Source organism: Pleurodeles waltl, chromosome 9 (assembly GCF_031143425.1).
Source record: "Pleurodeles waltl isolate 20211129_DDA chromosome 9, aPleWal1.hap1.20221129, whole genome shotgun sequence".
In the NCBI taxonomy this organism is placed as follows: Eukaryota; Metazoa; Chordata; class Amphibia; order Caudata; family Salamandridae; genus Pleurodeles; species Pleurodeles waltl.
The window spans coordinates 1,129,713,112-1,129,726,385 of NC_090448.1; the positions used below are offsets into that span (position 1 = coordinate 1,129,713,112).

Sequence of the window (13,274 nt, forward strand, 5' to 3'; positions counted from 1 at the left end):
CAGTCTGTGTTGGCCCCAACTACCGCCCCACCAATGGGCAGCGGGACCTTGAATGGTCTTAGCCTCGGAAGACAGCCTGACCGTGGTTCTGCAGTGGTTGGGGGGGCCTACCCACAGCTGGTTGGGAAGCCCAATCAGAATCCGTTGAGTAAAAAGTTGTCATTGGCCCGTCTGGATCTCCCCCCCGCATGTGCCCCATATGTGGTAGTACTGACAAATGTTCCTGCTCTGGCCCGTGGGGTAACAGAATCTATGGCCCAACTAAAAAATAAAACTGGCCATTGGCTGAGCAAAAACTGCAATTTTTTGTGTAAGGATCTTGAAGATGTTTTGTTTGTTCGAAGAATTGACTGGATTGGGCCAAGAGAAAAGAAGGGGGTGAGGATTGTGTTATTATAAATGTCAGATACCCGGGCCTGGCCCAACGGCTTCTCTTCTCATATAGTCAGGCCTATCTAAGGGCAGATTCAATTGGTTTGGCCCCCCTGGGGTACTTTTACAATCATATGCGACTGGGCGCTGATCCCTCTCCTGACCCTGGTAGGATCCCCGCCTTAGGCCAGAATGCCCCGTGGAAAATTTGCAGGAGAACAGATTACAATACAACCTCGAACGTGGCAGGGGTGTATTGACATTGCACCAAGACTGTGATTGCGTTGGAGGGGGGTGGGCTCGAAGTGCAACCTTATTTCTTGGAATATTGCGGGGTATGATGCCAAAATATCTGACCAGGATTGGGTTAGGCGTGTGGCTGATTATGATATTTTTATGCTGCAGGAAACATGGTCTGAGGGGCTGGCTGCTTGGGATGGATATGATAGATTTGCCATCCCAGCAGCTCAGTCCCTCGGAGGTCGTTCAAAAGGGGGCCTGGTTACCTTAATACGTTTCTCCAAGATAGTGGCTGCCTTCCAAATTAATTGTAACCACCTGGGTATACTGCCTGTTTGGGTAATTTTTTCTAATAATTTTAATATTTTGCTGGTTAACTTTTATAATGCTGTATGGGACGGGTGTCAAATTGGGATCCTTTTCTCCATTCTCCAGGTGCTGAAATATAGAATGGAGGAGGTGGGGCTGGAATTCTGTGCCATTGTATCAGGAGATTTTAATGCTAAGCTGGGCCGCCTCAGTACAATTGTAAATCCCTTCAATTACGACTGTGGGGATTACTTGGTGGATGACATTCAGGATATGAGAGGTAGGGTTCTGACCGAGGAACTTAGGAAGTTGGGCCTTTTGAACTTCCGGGATAGTGAAGCAGTGGATTTTCACCAGCCCCCAACAGTGGTGGTAGAGGGTTTGGGACCACAATTGATTACATCTTCGTGTCTCCGTCACTGAAAAATCTGATTACTGGTGGAGAGGTGCTTGGTGAATGTCTGAGTGATCATAACCCCCTCACAGTGTGTTTCAAACTTCCAGGGGCTCTAAGTAAATTAGGGCGGGTGGTCCTGTAACAGTAAAGATACGAGATCAGGGTATGCGACTTGGATGGAAACAGGTAGATGCCCAACAAGTTATTGAAAGGGTGGTGGGGGGAAACTTACCCCTGTTTATGGACATACTTTTGAGAGAGACTCCGAGCCCAAAAGAAGTGATGGATGCAATAGCTGAAGTAAAGATAGTAGTTAGAGACTGTCTATTTTTGATAGACAGACGTTCTAACAAGCCCAGAGTTGGCTGGTTCGATAAGGTTTGTTACGATGCCAGGGCAAACATGAAAACGGCCCTCAAAGGAAATCCCAGCGATAGGTCCGCGGTGAAAGCAGCAAGAATTGAGTACAGCAAAAGGCCTGGGAAGAATTGGAGTGCGCCTCAGTCCTGAAGGATCCTGGCTTGTTCTGGAAGGTGGTAAACAGAGGTTCCTTTGCCACAGAGACATCCGAGGGCTTGGGTTGCAATATTGCCCGGAGGTTTGGGTAAATTATTTCTGTAGAATTTTTGAGGGAACCCCTATAAGAAATTATTGTGAAAAAGAGTCTATGGTGGTTCCCAATTTAGCGATTAGGTTTTCGCTCCAGGAAGTTACTGATGCACTCCAGGGCAGTGCTAGTTATAAAGCCCCAGGCCCGGTTTCCATACCTATGGATTTGTACAAATCTTGCCCTCAGTTATGGGCACCTGTTCTTTTAAATGTTCTTAATGCGGAAGTTACTGTGGGAATCCCTGCCTCTTGGAGGAGGGCCTGTATCATTCCAGTTTTTAAAAAGGGGGATCGGAATGACCCGAAGTCCTATCGCCCTTTTTCCCTACTTGACTCCTCTGGGAAGATTTTGGGGCGGATCATCTTGAGGCGTATTGAGGCTTGGATGGTAGAAAAGGATATTTTGAGCCGGGAACAGTATGGCTTTAGGGAAGGTCTTGGCACACGTGAGCAGTGCCTCAATCTTCTGATGATGATTGGGAAATATACGCAAGCTAGGAAGGGCACCCTCTATCTTGCCTTTATGGACCTCAGCTGTCCCTTCGATAAGGTAAATCGGTCCATATTGTGGGAAAGGTTAAGTCAGTTAGGGATGGATCCTGATATTGTGGAGCTGCTCCAGTACCTCCACTCAGGATCGGTTGCCAACGTGAGGGTGGGGAGAAATGGGGAATTTTCAGAGACTTTTGGGCTCACCAAGGGTGTTCGCCAGGGGTGTGTGTTGGCCCCTACTCTGCTCCTTTTATATACTAATGGACTGTCTGATTTGTTGGTGGAGCACTGTAGGGATGTCCCAAAGGTGAATGGCACTAGTGTCCCAGTGCTGACATATGCGGATGATGCAGTCCTTATGGCCCGCACTATGAACAGTCTTCGAAAAGCTGTTAGAGCCTATGCATCTTATATGTCAGGCTTGGGCCTAGAGATAAATTATAAGAAATCACATTTTATGGTAGGTGGTAAATCTCTGAGCAGGGTTGGGGAGCTAAAGGTTGATGATCAAACTATCAGCAGGGTCAATGAATTCCCATATTTAGGGGTAATCTTTGACGATAAAGGCTCATGGAAACCTTCTATTGCTAGAAGGAGTATACTCTTCCATGCCGCAGTTGGTGCTACTTTTGATTTTGCTGTAAGAGTAGGAAGCAAACCCATTAAGCCTCTGCTTGAGATCTATAGGCGAAAATGTCTCCCTGTCCTGTTGTATGGTGCAGCACTCTGGGGGTATATGGACACCTGAGTGCCCATTATTGAAGAAAATCGTTTTTGTAGAAGACTATTGGGCGTTGGTCAAAATACCTCTGGTTTCTGCTTACATCTAGAACTAGATCTTGAGTCTGTGCAAGATACTATTCAGTTGGCTCCCCTTTTGTTATGGATTTCGATTTGGAGAAATTATTTTGCTATTTTTAATTGAGAGGTTTTAAGGGATTGTTTGGCCTGTGATAATGTAAAATGCATTCCCTGGCTGATGTACATAAGAAAAGTAGCACAGGAGTTGGGGTGGCTGGATTTGTTTTATTCTCCCGAGGGTCTGACTAGCCAGGATAAGAATTGGGTGAAGGAGAATTTCTTAAGAATGCAGAGGGTTGAAAGAGAGGGTAAGGAACTAGGGAAACAATCGGACAGGGATTTTATTATGTTAAAGATGGGGGTGGGTCCTGAGCCCTATCTTCTAGCAATAAATGACCTGAGGGAAAGGACTCTTATTACTCGATTCCGTTTGAGGGTCATTAGGAATAATCTTTGCTTCCCGTTAGGTCAGTATGGTGTAAAATCTATCAGACCGTGTCCCTGTGAGGGGGTGTCTCTGCAGACCTTGTCCAATTTTACATTATTCTGTGTTTTTTATGCACATTTTAGAAGATTTGTTACCCCTGCTGAGGCCAAAGGGATTTGTGCAATTTCGCCCTGCTTTTATGTGGCTGCAAATGGCCTCAGATGCATTGGTATGGAGGGGTTTGGGATTGTTTTTGAGGGAAGCCATTACCTGGTGTAATAACCTAGAGTTTTTTTAAGGGACGTTCTAGATTATTATTCTTGAAAATGACGTTTGATCCGCTTTTAAATTATGATTATGCTGATTTTACTGTTTTATTGATATTACGGTTATTTACTGTTGTTTATGTAATTTAAGGGTTGAATTATTTCATACCGAATAAAGTTCTTCTTCTGATTGTTAAACTTACATTGTTTGTATTTTTAGTGGCTCATTGAAGTACTGCAGTTTTCTTTTGTAGTTTTGCAATCCGCAAGACTGACGTTGTCCTTCTGTAATTATTTTTAAGGAAGAATTTTGTTGTGCATATTCGTGGTCTTTTTATACTGTGAACTGGAAAAGCATTTTTGTTTGTTAACTTTCTTTAGGCTTAATATGATTGGTTGGTTGAGGACTAGTTTAATATTTTTTGCTCCATTTACGGTAAATGCTAATTGGTGTTTTCATTATTTATTTAATAAATATTATTTTAATTTGAGTTATTTTTAAAAGTGTGCGTAAATCTCATGTAAAAGGTTCTGTTATTCAGAATTATGATGATTTTCTTGTGTTCGATATTTTGGTTTCTGTGATTATTGTTATGCTTTATTGTGTAGGCGACACTTGTTATTTCTTTTTTTGTTTATAATATTGTGGTATTTTAGATTTTTTTTTACTTCTTAAGTATAGGGTCATGACATTTATATTTTCAATAGTTTTGGCAATATTTGTACATATCCATATGTTGTTTGTGATATCATGCCATATATCCGCCCCTGGGTCAGACGGTGTCACCGAAAATTTTCATAATGCATATAAAGGCTTGACATAAAGTGGTACAAACCATTGAGAATCACAACCCTAAATATCCACATATTGGTCACCACAATGCACCATATAGATCCCAACCTGCCTGCAATAGGATTTTCTCCATCCAAAGAAAGAGTTTGGCTTGCTAGAGTGGCCCTTCCTGTTTTTTAACCTACAAAGAATGGTGATAGATGCATAGATACTACAATTCATAAATCTTCTATACACCTGCCCAACAGCTGGAATAAAAATCAAATATCTAATTTCAGGTCCTGTCCAGGTCACTAGAAGCACCAGGCAAGACGGCCCTCTGTTGCACGCTCTTGTTTGCTACAGCCATAGTGCCTCTGTCATATAAGATCAGACAACATCCTATATCTGGAGGCTGTGCTTTAAAAATAGGCAAATAATACACTACATGTATGCTGATAATATCATGCTATTCATTAAACATCCTGAGATACACCTGCCCCAAGTGCCACAGGAAATAGTAAAATTTGGCGCATACTCTGGGATAAAGATGAACTGGACGAGTTCAAAGTATACTGCTTAACACGTCTATTCAGACAACTTTGCAGAGAAGTCTGCTGCCCTTTAAAGGGAGGAATTAGTGAGATCTTTTGGACTCAAGGGCCACAGAGACAAATAACCTGTTATCTGGGAACCCAATGGTTCTGTACTGGAAGAACTTCTTACTCAAAACAATAGATGGACCAGAGTCCCCCTGGCAGAATAGCCTTACTGAAAATGGTGGTTATGCACAAGTTTGTCTGCCTACTTCTGAATATCCTGATTTTGTTGACAGAACAATTTTTCACAATACTACAAGCAAAATCCAGCACGCTGGTATAGCCAGGTAAACAGATTCAACTGAGATGGGGGATTATAACACTGTCACTAGTCAATAGGGGTCTCACAGTACCAGGCCCTTTATCCTTATAATGGTATCTTCCTTAGTCACCTCTGCAGCACAAAGTGGGGGAACTAGTTGGGGTAGAGAAGGGTGCCCTGAGTAACATGCCTACTAAACCCAACCGAGTACACAGGCATGGAATAAATACCTTGGTGGGAGGTGGGCAGGTTGAAAGGCATACAGAAATTATACTCAACATGCTCTCCCCTGTTGTACAATCCAACACTGATGTTGGAGAAATCAGTAAAAGACACTGACCAGACATAAGATATATGCAGGATGGGACACATTTACAAAAATAGCCATACTATCACGATGAATACATACTAAAGGATTTATGAAGTCACACTACACAATATGCCCGCAGGAACTTGAAGAATATACACTGCTTTTAAAGGTAATTATTCTGGAGTATAGCCAGGGCTAGCCTTGCTGCTCTACACATTGCCTATACTGGTGCTTCAATGGGAAAAATATCTAGGCAGCATCTGGCATATGCATAAATGTTCCTACTGCTATAGACATAAGTTGCTACACTTTAACTTTCTTCATAAAACGCACCAGTGAAACCCCATAAGCTTGAAGTCTTTGGATCACACAACTGCCATAGACGTAACTGGTCCCAATCAGACTTTATACGTTTGGCCTGGCGATACTAGTAAATAAGTACATTTTTGCAAGAGACAAAAGTCATAATATCCTGCGCATGGACTCACCTTGCCTAAATCCCTGGATCAATCCTTAATAGGATATGTAGCAGATCTACCCAAGGAGATACAGCAGCTGATGGCAATCTTACAATCACTGGCCAGAAGATAAATATCCATTGGTTGTTTATATTTATATACGCTTAATAGTTACAGATCAACGCAAACAAGTCTACCTGTACTTTGCTAAAAAAAAACATTTTATCTGTAGGTTTTTCATTCTGGATTTGCTAGGCGCAGTCATTGATACCAAGTATGTCCTAAGTGGTTCGCAAATGTCCTTGGGCCTGAAGGTAGGGAGCTGTACCATGGCATGCACTTAGTCCCAACCATTGCATATAGCCAAATCTTTAAGTGAATCATCTTTTTTGGTTGCTGCAGGCCTGTTCCAATGTATTGCAACTCTGCACTTTGCCAATAACAGTGCCAGCACTGTAAAACATCTAACACCATGTGGAATTACCTTAATAAAGCCCAGTAGAGCTACATTTGGCCCAAGCTCCACTATGTTGCCAATCATGACAGTAGTAGTGGAAAGTATCTATCATAAGAAAGACAAGGATGAGGGCTAGACCAAGTGAGATACATATGCCCTGCATCATCGACATGACTTCATGAGGCTGGACCGGGCTCATCTTATGCTGTTTTTCATGGGTAAAATAGACTCTATGTAAAAACTTGAAGTGTAGCAAATTACGTTTATAGTTCATAGAGATCATTTTCGTCTGAGAAGAGCAATTATCCATTTATCATCAGTGATATCTGACCCTATCTCTAACTCTCAGGCATGCCAGCCATCATTATAGCTGTTTCTCCTTTTAAATGGATATAGCTGTGTTTAGTCTGGGAACCCATCTTGTAGAGTTAGGAAATCTAATTAGGTGAGACAGTAGTATGCATTGTCATAATTCTGCAGGGAATCTTGGTACCACCACACGGATTATGTCTGTCAATCTAATGCAAGGAAAAACACATTCAGTATTTGATATTGTGTATATTTTTATATTGCTCTTTAGTAAGAATTCTACTCTCCTTATAGAGATGTCTTAACTTGGTCAGGCTGGCACCAGATAATGTTTGCACCACTCCATGTTCTTTGGTGAGTATGAGAAATGGTTTGCCTCGGAGAGTATAAAAAGGAGAGTCTGGCCCATCGGCAAACAGTTGCTCTCCAAGCTGAGCTAGTAGAGGCCACTTGACTGTTTCCCTTCTGAACTGGGTAAACCCTTTGGTAGGAGGGAGGCCAGTGAGGTGCTGAAGTAAGTTGCACAGGGCTGCGTTGGCTTTAAAACAAATTTATTCCAGAAAATATGAAGAGCAAACAACAAGCGTGTATTCAGGAAAAAAGGGACACAGAGCTCTCTGGCCCCAACTGTCACCATAGAACATGGAACATCACGACATCATAGTAATGATGTCAAGATGATCCATGCCTACACAGATCACCAGATCACTACATTATTTCCCCTTTTTTTTTTTTTTGAAGACTGAGAAACTGAAGACAGAAATGAAACAACATCATAACCAACAACAACAAAAAAAACTCTCTACTACATTACTCTAACTTGCTGTAGTCCACATATGTTGATAGACCCAAAATATACATATACATTTCATGTCAATATCGCTAATATACAACAAAATCTTGAAATTTCTTAGGTTTGTGACAAATTCTGGTACTTATTCTATTTTTGTGGCAACCACTACCTGGACTACTTGTTTTGTTTCCGAGCAGCCGGATCCAAAGCAATACGTGAAGTACTCCACCAACTCCCATCAGATAGCCTTACCGCATTCTTACGTATTTCACAAATTTGTTGCGAGTCTTTAAATTTGGATAAACCCTTTTTAACTAACACAGGATTCTTTACTCTTACCCAATCACCCACTTGCAACTCCTTAATCTTAAATTTGTTATTCTCATCTAACCTCTGTAAACTACTCAAATTGGCATTGTGTTCTGCAGCTTCCCAGGCCTCTCTCAGGTCACTACCTTCATGGTATAACTTTATCATCCAAAAAGGACATATTTCTGTGGAAGCTAACCTCCCTCTCATCAGTTCAAAAAGAGTTTTCCCTGTGGCAACATGAGGTGTGGTTCGATAAGACCATACTAGCTCCTTTATAGCATGATCTACTGATGAGTGATTCCTGTAAGAAGCTTGAATACAGTCTACTAAGACACGATTAAATCATTCTACCATACCATTGCTTTGTGGATGATAAAGCGGAGTTCTTATGTGCTTGATACCACATCTACCCAAAAATTGGAGCATCTCTGATGATACAAATTGAACCCCATTGTCAGTTAAAATTTGCTCCGGGAAACCTTCACGACTAAAGATTTTCTTAAGATAGTTAATCACAACCTGGGTAGTGGGAAACCTTACCGGTTCTACTTCCACCCATCTGGATAGATGGTCAATTATGACCACAAAATATCTCATATCTGGAGGCAGAATGTGATAAGGACCAAGAAAATCTAGCCCAAGCTTTTGCCAAGCTTCCCCAGGAGATGGAACAAATGCACTAGTCACGTCTTCAGTAGTTAACATCTTATCACTGGAGTAACATCTCGTACAGTTTCTCACAAAATCATCAATCTCTCTGTCCATCCCTGGCCACCAAAAATCAGACCTTAACCTTCTTTTGGTAATCGTGGCCCCCAGATGACCAGCATGTGATGCGGTAATCAAATTCCCCCTCAAACATAAAGGTGGAACCAGCTTCTTCCCTCTAACTAATTTGTCACCTTCGATAGATAATTCGTCAGAGATCTTCCAAAATGGTTGTAGCTCTGAAGGTAAACACTTTGCCTTAGGCCAGCCTAGTCTGACCATGCGCATTACTTCACACAACATTTTGTCATTCAACACCGCCTTTGTCCATTCGTTTTCATCCAAAGGCATGTCACTTTCGGTTACACAAGCAACAAAACATTCCTCTATTTCCGTTTCCCATTCCTGTTCCTCACTATCCTCTACAGGTAACCTGGATAAATAGTCTGCTCTCTTATTTTTCCCACCAGGAATATATTCAACTGTGAAAGTAAACTCCAGTAACTTGGCAGACAATCTAGCAATTCGCGCCGTGGAACGTTTCACTTTCCTGCCAGATAGTATTTCCACCAGAGGCCTGTGATCCGTTTTCAACTTGAAGGTTCTACCCCATAGATACTGCTTACATTTCTCAATGCTCCACACACAAGCCAGAAGTTCTTTTTCAATAACAGGATACTTGCGTTCAGCTTGCCTTGGTGTTCTCGATGCAAAACCCACTGTACTTTCTCTCCCATCATCAGATAATTGTAAAGGACAGCCCCAAGACCATATTCACATGCATCAACGGTTACCACAGTACTTCCTTTTTCCGAAAATGGTTGTAGGACAGGAACATCAACAATTTCACGTTTGATCTGTTCAAACATTCTGTTACATTCATCAGACCACATGAATACAGAGTTCTTCAAAGCCACTCTAAAACATTCTGTGTTTTTCGCAAAGTTTTTTAGAAATTTAGCATAAAATTCACATAAACCAAGTAAATATAAAAGTTGGTCTCTGGATTTTGGAGCTGGTGCTTCTAAAATGCTTTTAACCAAACTTGGTTTAGGCTTAACACCACCCTCTGAAAAGACATGGCAAAGATATTCAATCTCCCTGGCTTTGAATACACATTTGTTTCCTCTTAATGTCACGCCTCTATTTTCTAAAGTACATAGAACCTTCTCTAAAGCCTTATCATGTGTCAATTCATCACATGAAAATACCAAAATGTAATCTTGAAAGATCACAACATTGGGATTATTAGGAAACATCTCAGACATTAATCTTTGAAACACTGCGGCCGCCGAAGCTAAGCCAAAGGGTAATCTGCAGAATTGAAAAGTTCCATCGGGAGTAACGAACGGTGTTAGATGTCTAGAATCCGCATCTAAATCCACTTGGTGATAAGCTGACTTTAAGTCCAGTTTGGTGAACCACCTGGCGGAACCAATCTTAGTAATCAAATCATCAATTCTGGGCAGAGGATAACTGTTCACCCATATTGCCTCATTTACACTCCTCAAGTCCACGCACATTCTTAAATCACCAGTTTTTTTTGGGCTAAAACTATAGCAGATAACCATAACGTTGCTTCAACTTTTTCGATCACCCCTTGTTGACACATTTCTTTTAAAAAATCGGACAACCCAGATTTGACGCTCAGAGGAACATTTCTTAGTTTATGTTTAACAGGAACAGCATCATGCTTGAGTTTTATCCTATGTGTGTAATTGGTGATTTTACCTAGCCGTTCACAAAATAATTTTTTAAATTTCTGTTGCCAATCATGTACCTGACTAGAAGCAACTTTGATAGAACTCTAATTTTCCTTTTCTATTACAACAGGTTTATCTCGACCTGGCTTGATGAGAAGATTGAATTCTGCTTGATGAAGCAGCCCTAGAACATTGATACCTTTCTTGGCAACATAAATCTTACCTCGCAATGTCTTACCCAGGATAGTCAATGATGCCCAAAGGTAACCTAATAAATCAATCTTACTGCCCTCAAATGCAACTGTGGCCACATCTGGAGGATAAAGAATCTTGGAGGACCAACTTTCCTTGTACTTGTCTTGTGCTATAATAGTTAAACGGGCCCCTGTATCTACTAATAATTTAATTTTAGTCCCTTCAATAATTACATCAACATCCGGATCAATGATAACCTTGTTGATACCGGTAACATCCTTGACAACTAAAACATACTCGTTCATTCGTTCTCCCACAACACTCTCAGCATCACCACTCAATACACAGCGAATGTTGTTCTTTTTGGCACACCTGCACACTCTCGCAAAATGCCCAGTTTTGTTGCAATTTCTGCACTGTTGGTGAATCGCTGGGCAGTTCTTAAAGGATGACATGTGCAATGAAGAGCCACATCTATAACAAATTGGTCTCTGATTAAACTTATTCTTGACTGAAGTATTGTCCGTTTTTTTCTCAAAATGATCTTGATTATTGCTGTTGCTGTTCTGCGTATTAACAGTTGTTGCAGAGATAGTTATATTGGACATAGAAGCTTCCCGTTGTTTGGCGTCTTCCATTGAACACTCAATGCTTTTAGCAATGTCAATCGCTTTGTCTAACGAAGGATCTTTGCAAGTTAATAATTTCTCTTGGATCCTCTTGGAATGACACCTGGCAATTAACTGATCTCTGATGAGTTGCGATGTGAAGTTCTCGAATTCGCACTTAGCTGCTAACACCTTCAACGCAGTAATGAATGAGTCAATGCTTTCACCGGAGCTCTGTGATCTCGAAAAAACTTGTAACGGTGTACTACAATGTTCTTTGTTTTAATAAAATATTTATCTAGCTGTGCAATGGCCATTTCAAACTCATCCAGCTCTTCCTCTTCAGCCAACTCATAAGCCGGTAGGTGATCAAAAATGTTCTGACCTTCAACCCCCAAATGATAATATAATAAACTTTTTTTTCTTTCCGGTCTAAATTTGTGGCCATCTATGGCACCAAGATATGCCTTAAACGAGCGTTGCCACAATTTCCATTCAAGGGGTGGATCACTGGGATCCTGTAGTAAAGGTGCTGGTGGTAAAACGTTTTGCATATTTTTTCTTTATCCCAATATGTTTGTATTGCTTCTTATAACTTATCCTCCTTTTTTTTTTATTTCTTCTAAATATACAAGTGAGGTCACCAACTAAAAGGTGGCCGAAAAATAAATGATGAACAGCATGTGACAGTCCTTCTTCTATTGTAATGCTAGGGTTAAGAACTGAAACCCTTTTCTATGTCTATTACAAAACTTCTCCTTTTTTTTTCTTTAGGATTCTATGGACAGTGACGATCTGTGTGAGCAAACACCGATCACAGGTAAATGTATTTTTTTTTTCCACACGCGCTCGTATAGAGACGCGCGTACAAAGTAAAAGTGTAGACTGCTCGCGCTCGTGCAGACGCGCGAGAAGAAGCAGACACAGTCTCTACACAAAGCCGGTTGTGCTCGTGCCCGCACAACACCGCGTGAAACCGGTGGCACTCGTGCCACAACACGAGCGAATATGCGCAATGTAACGCCAAAGCCAAAATCTCTTGTGCAAACAATGCACACGCCGCTCACACGCTCTGTGCCCCTTGAAGAATAAAATTGTAATAAAAATAGCTCACATAGACATCAATGTTGATGTATACGTAAACGCCGAAGAAAGCTTTGTGAAGGCCGAACTTCCGAGTGCCAGTAAGAAGCTTCAAACGATCAGTTTCCAAAGGTTAATAGTCCATTTTGACCCTCGTTGCCATTGAAGTAAGTTGCGCAGGGCTGCGTTGGCTTTAAAACAAATTTATTCCAGAAAATATGGAGAGCAAACAACAAGCGTGTATTCAGGAAAAAAGGGACACAGAGCTCTCTGGCCCCAACTGTCACCATAGAACATGGAACATCACGACATCATAGTAATGATGTCAAGATGATCCATGCCTACACAGATCACCAGATCACTACAGGAGCCCTCTCCCACTTCCCTCTCAGGAACAAGAAAACCTTGCAAAGCTGCACTGTGCCATTAAGAAATATAATTCTAGATCCTGTGCCTCAAATCCCCCTTTCTAGTAAGGAAGCATTGTTGCCTCCCAGTGACCACAGGCCTGTTTTGCTACCCAAATCAATCTGGTTAAAAGCAATCTTAGATTCCGAAAAAAGCTCTTGTTTAGCAAGGGTGGTATATTTGTAAAGAGATACAAAAACTTAGGGAGGGTTAACATTTTTTTCTGGCGCCAATCTGCCAGCAATACATGGAGCCATTTAGTACAAGTGTCAATCTGACATGTGAGTTTAGCCAATTGCAAGAAATTGAGTTACAGGTTGGGGGGAGATGAAAACCTACTCAAGCAGAAACCACAATCCTGGTCAGGGTAAAGTCACATGCTGG

At 41.4% G+C, this 13,274-nt stretch overlaps 1 long non-coding RNA gene across 1 annotated transcript in view; it reads left to right on the plus strand.

Moving 5' to 3' along the window:
- LOC138258792 (uncharacterized) overlaps positions 1 to 11,441 on the plus strand; it is a 129,178-nt gene extending 117,737 nt beyond the window's left edge. Inside the window, exon 3 of the long non-coding RNA XR_011198573.1 lies at positions 10,727 to 11,441. This is a non-coding gene — a long non-coding RNA (uncharacterized lncRNA). The remainder of the gene's footprint in view (positions 1 to 10,726) is intronic.
- The last annotated feature ends 1,833 nt before the right edge of the window (positions 11,442 to 13,274 follow it).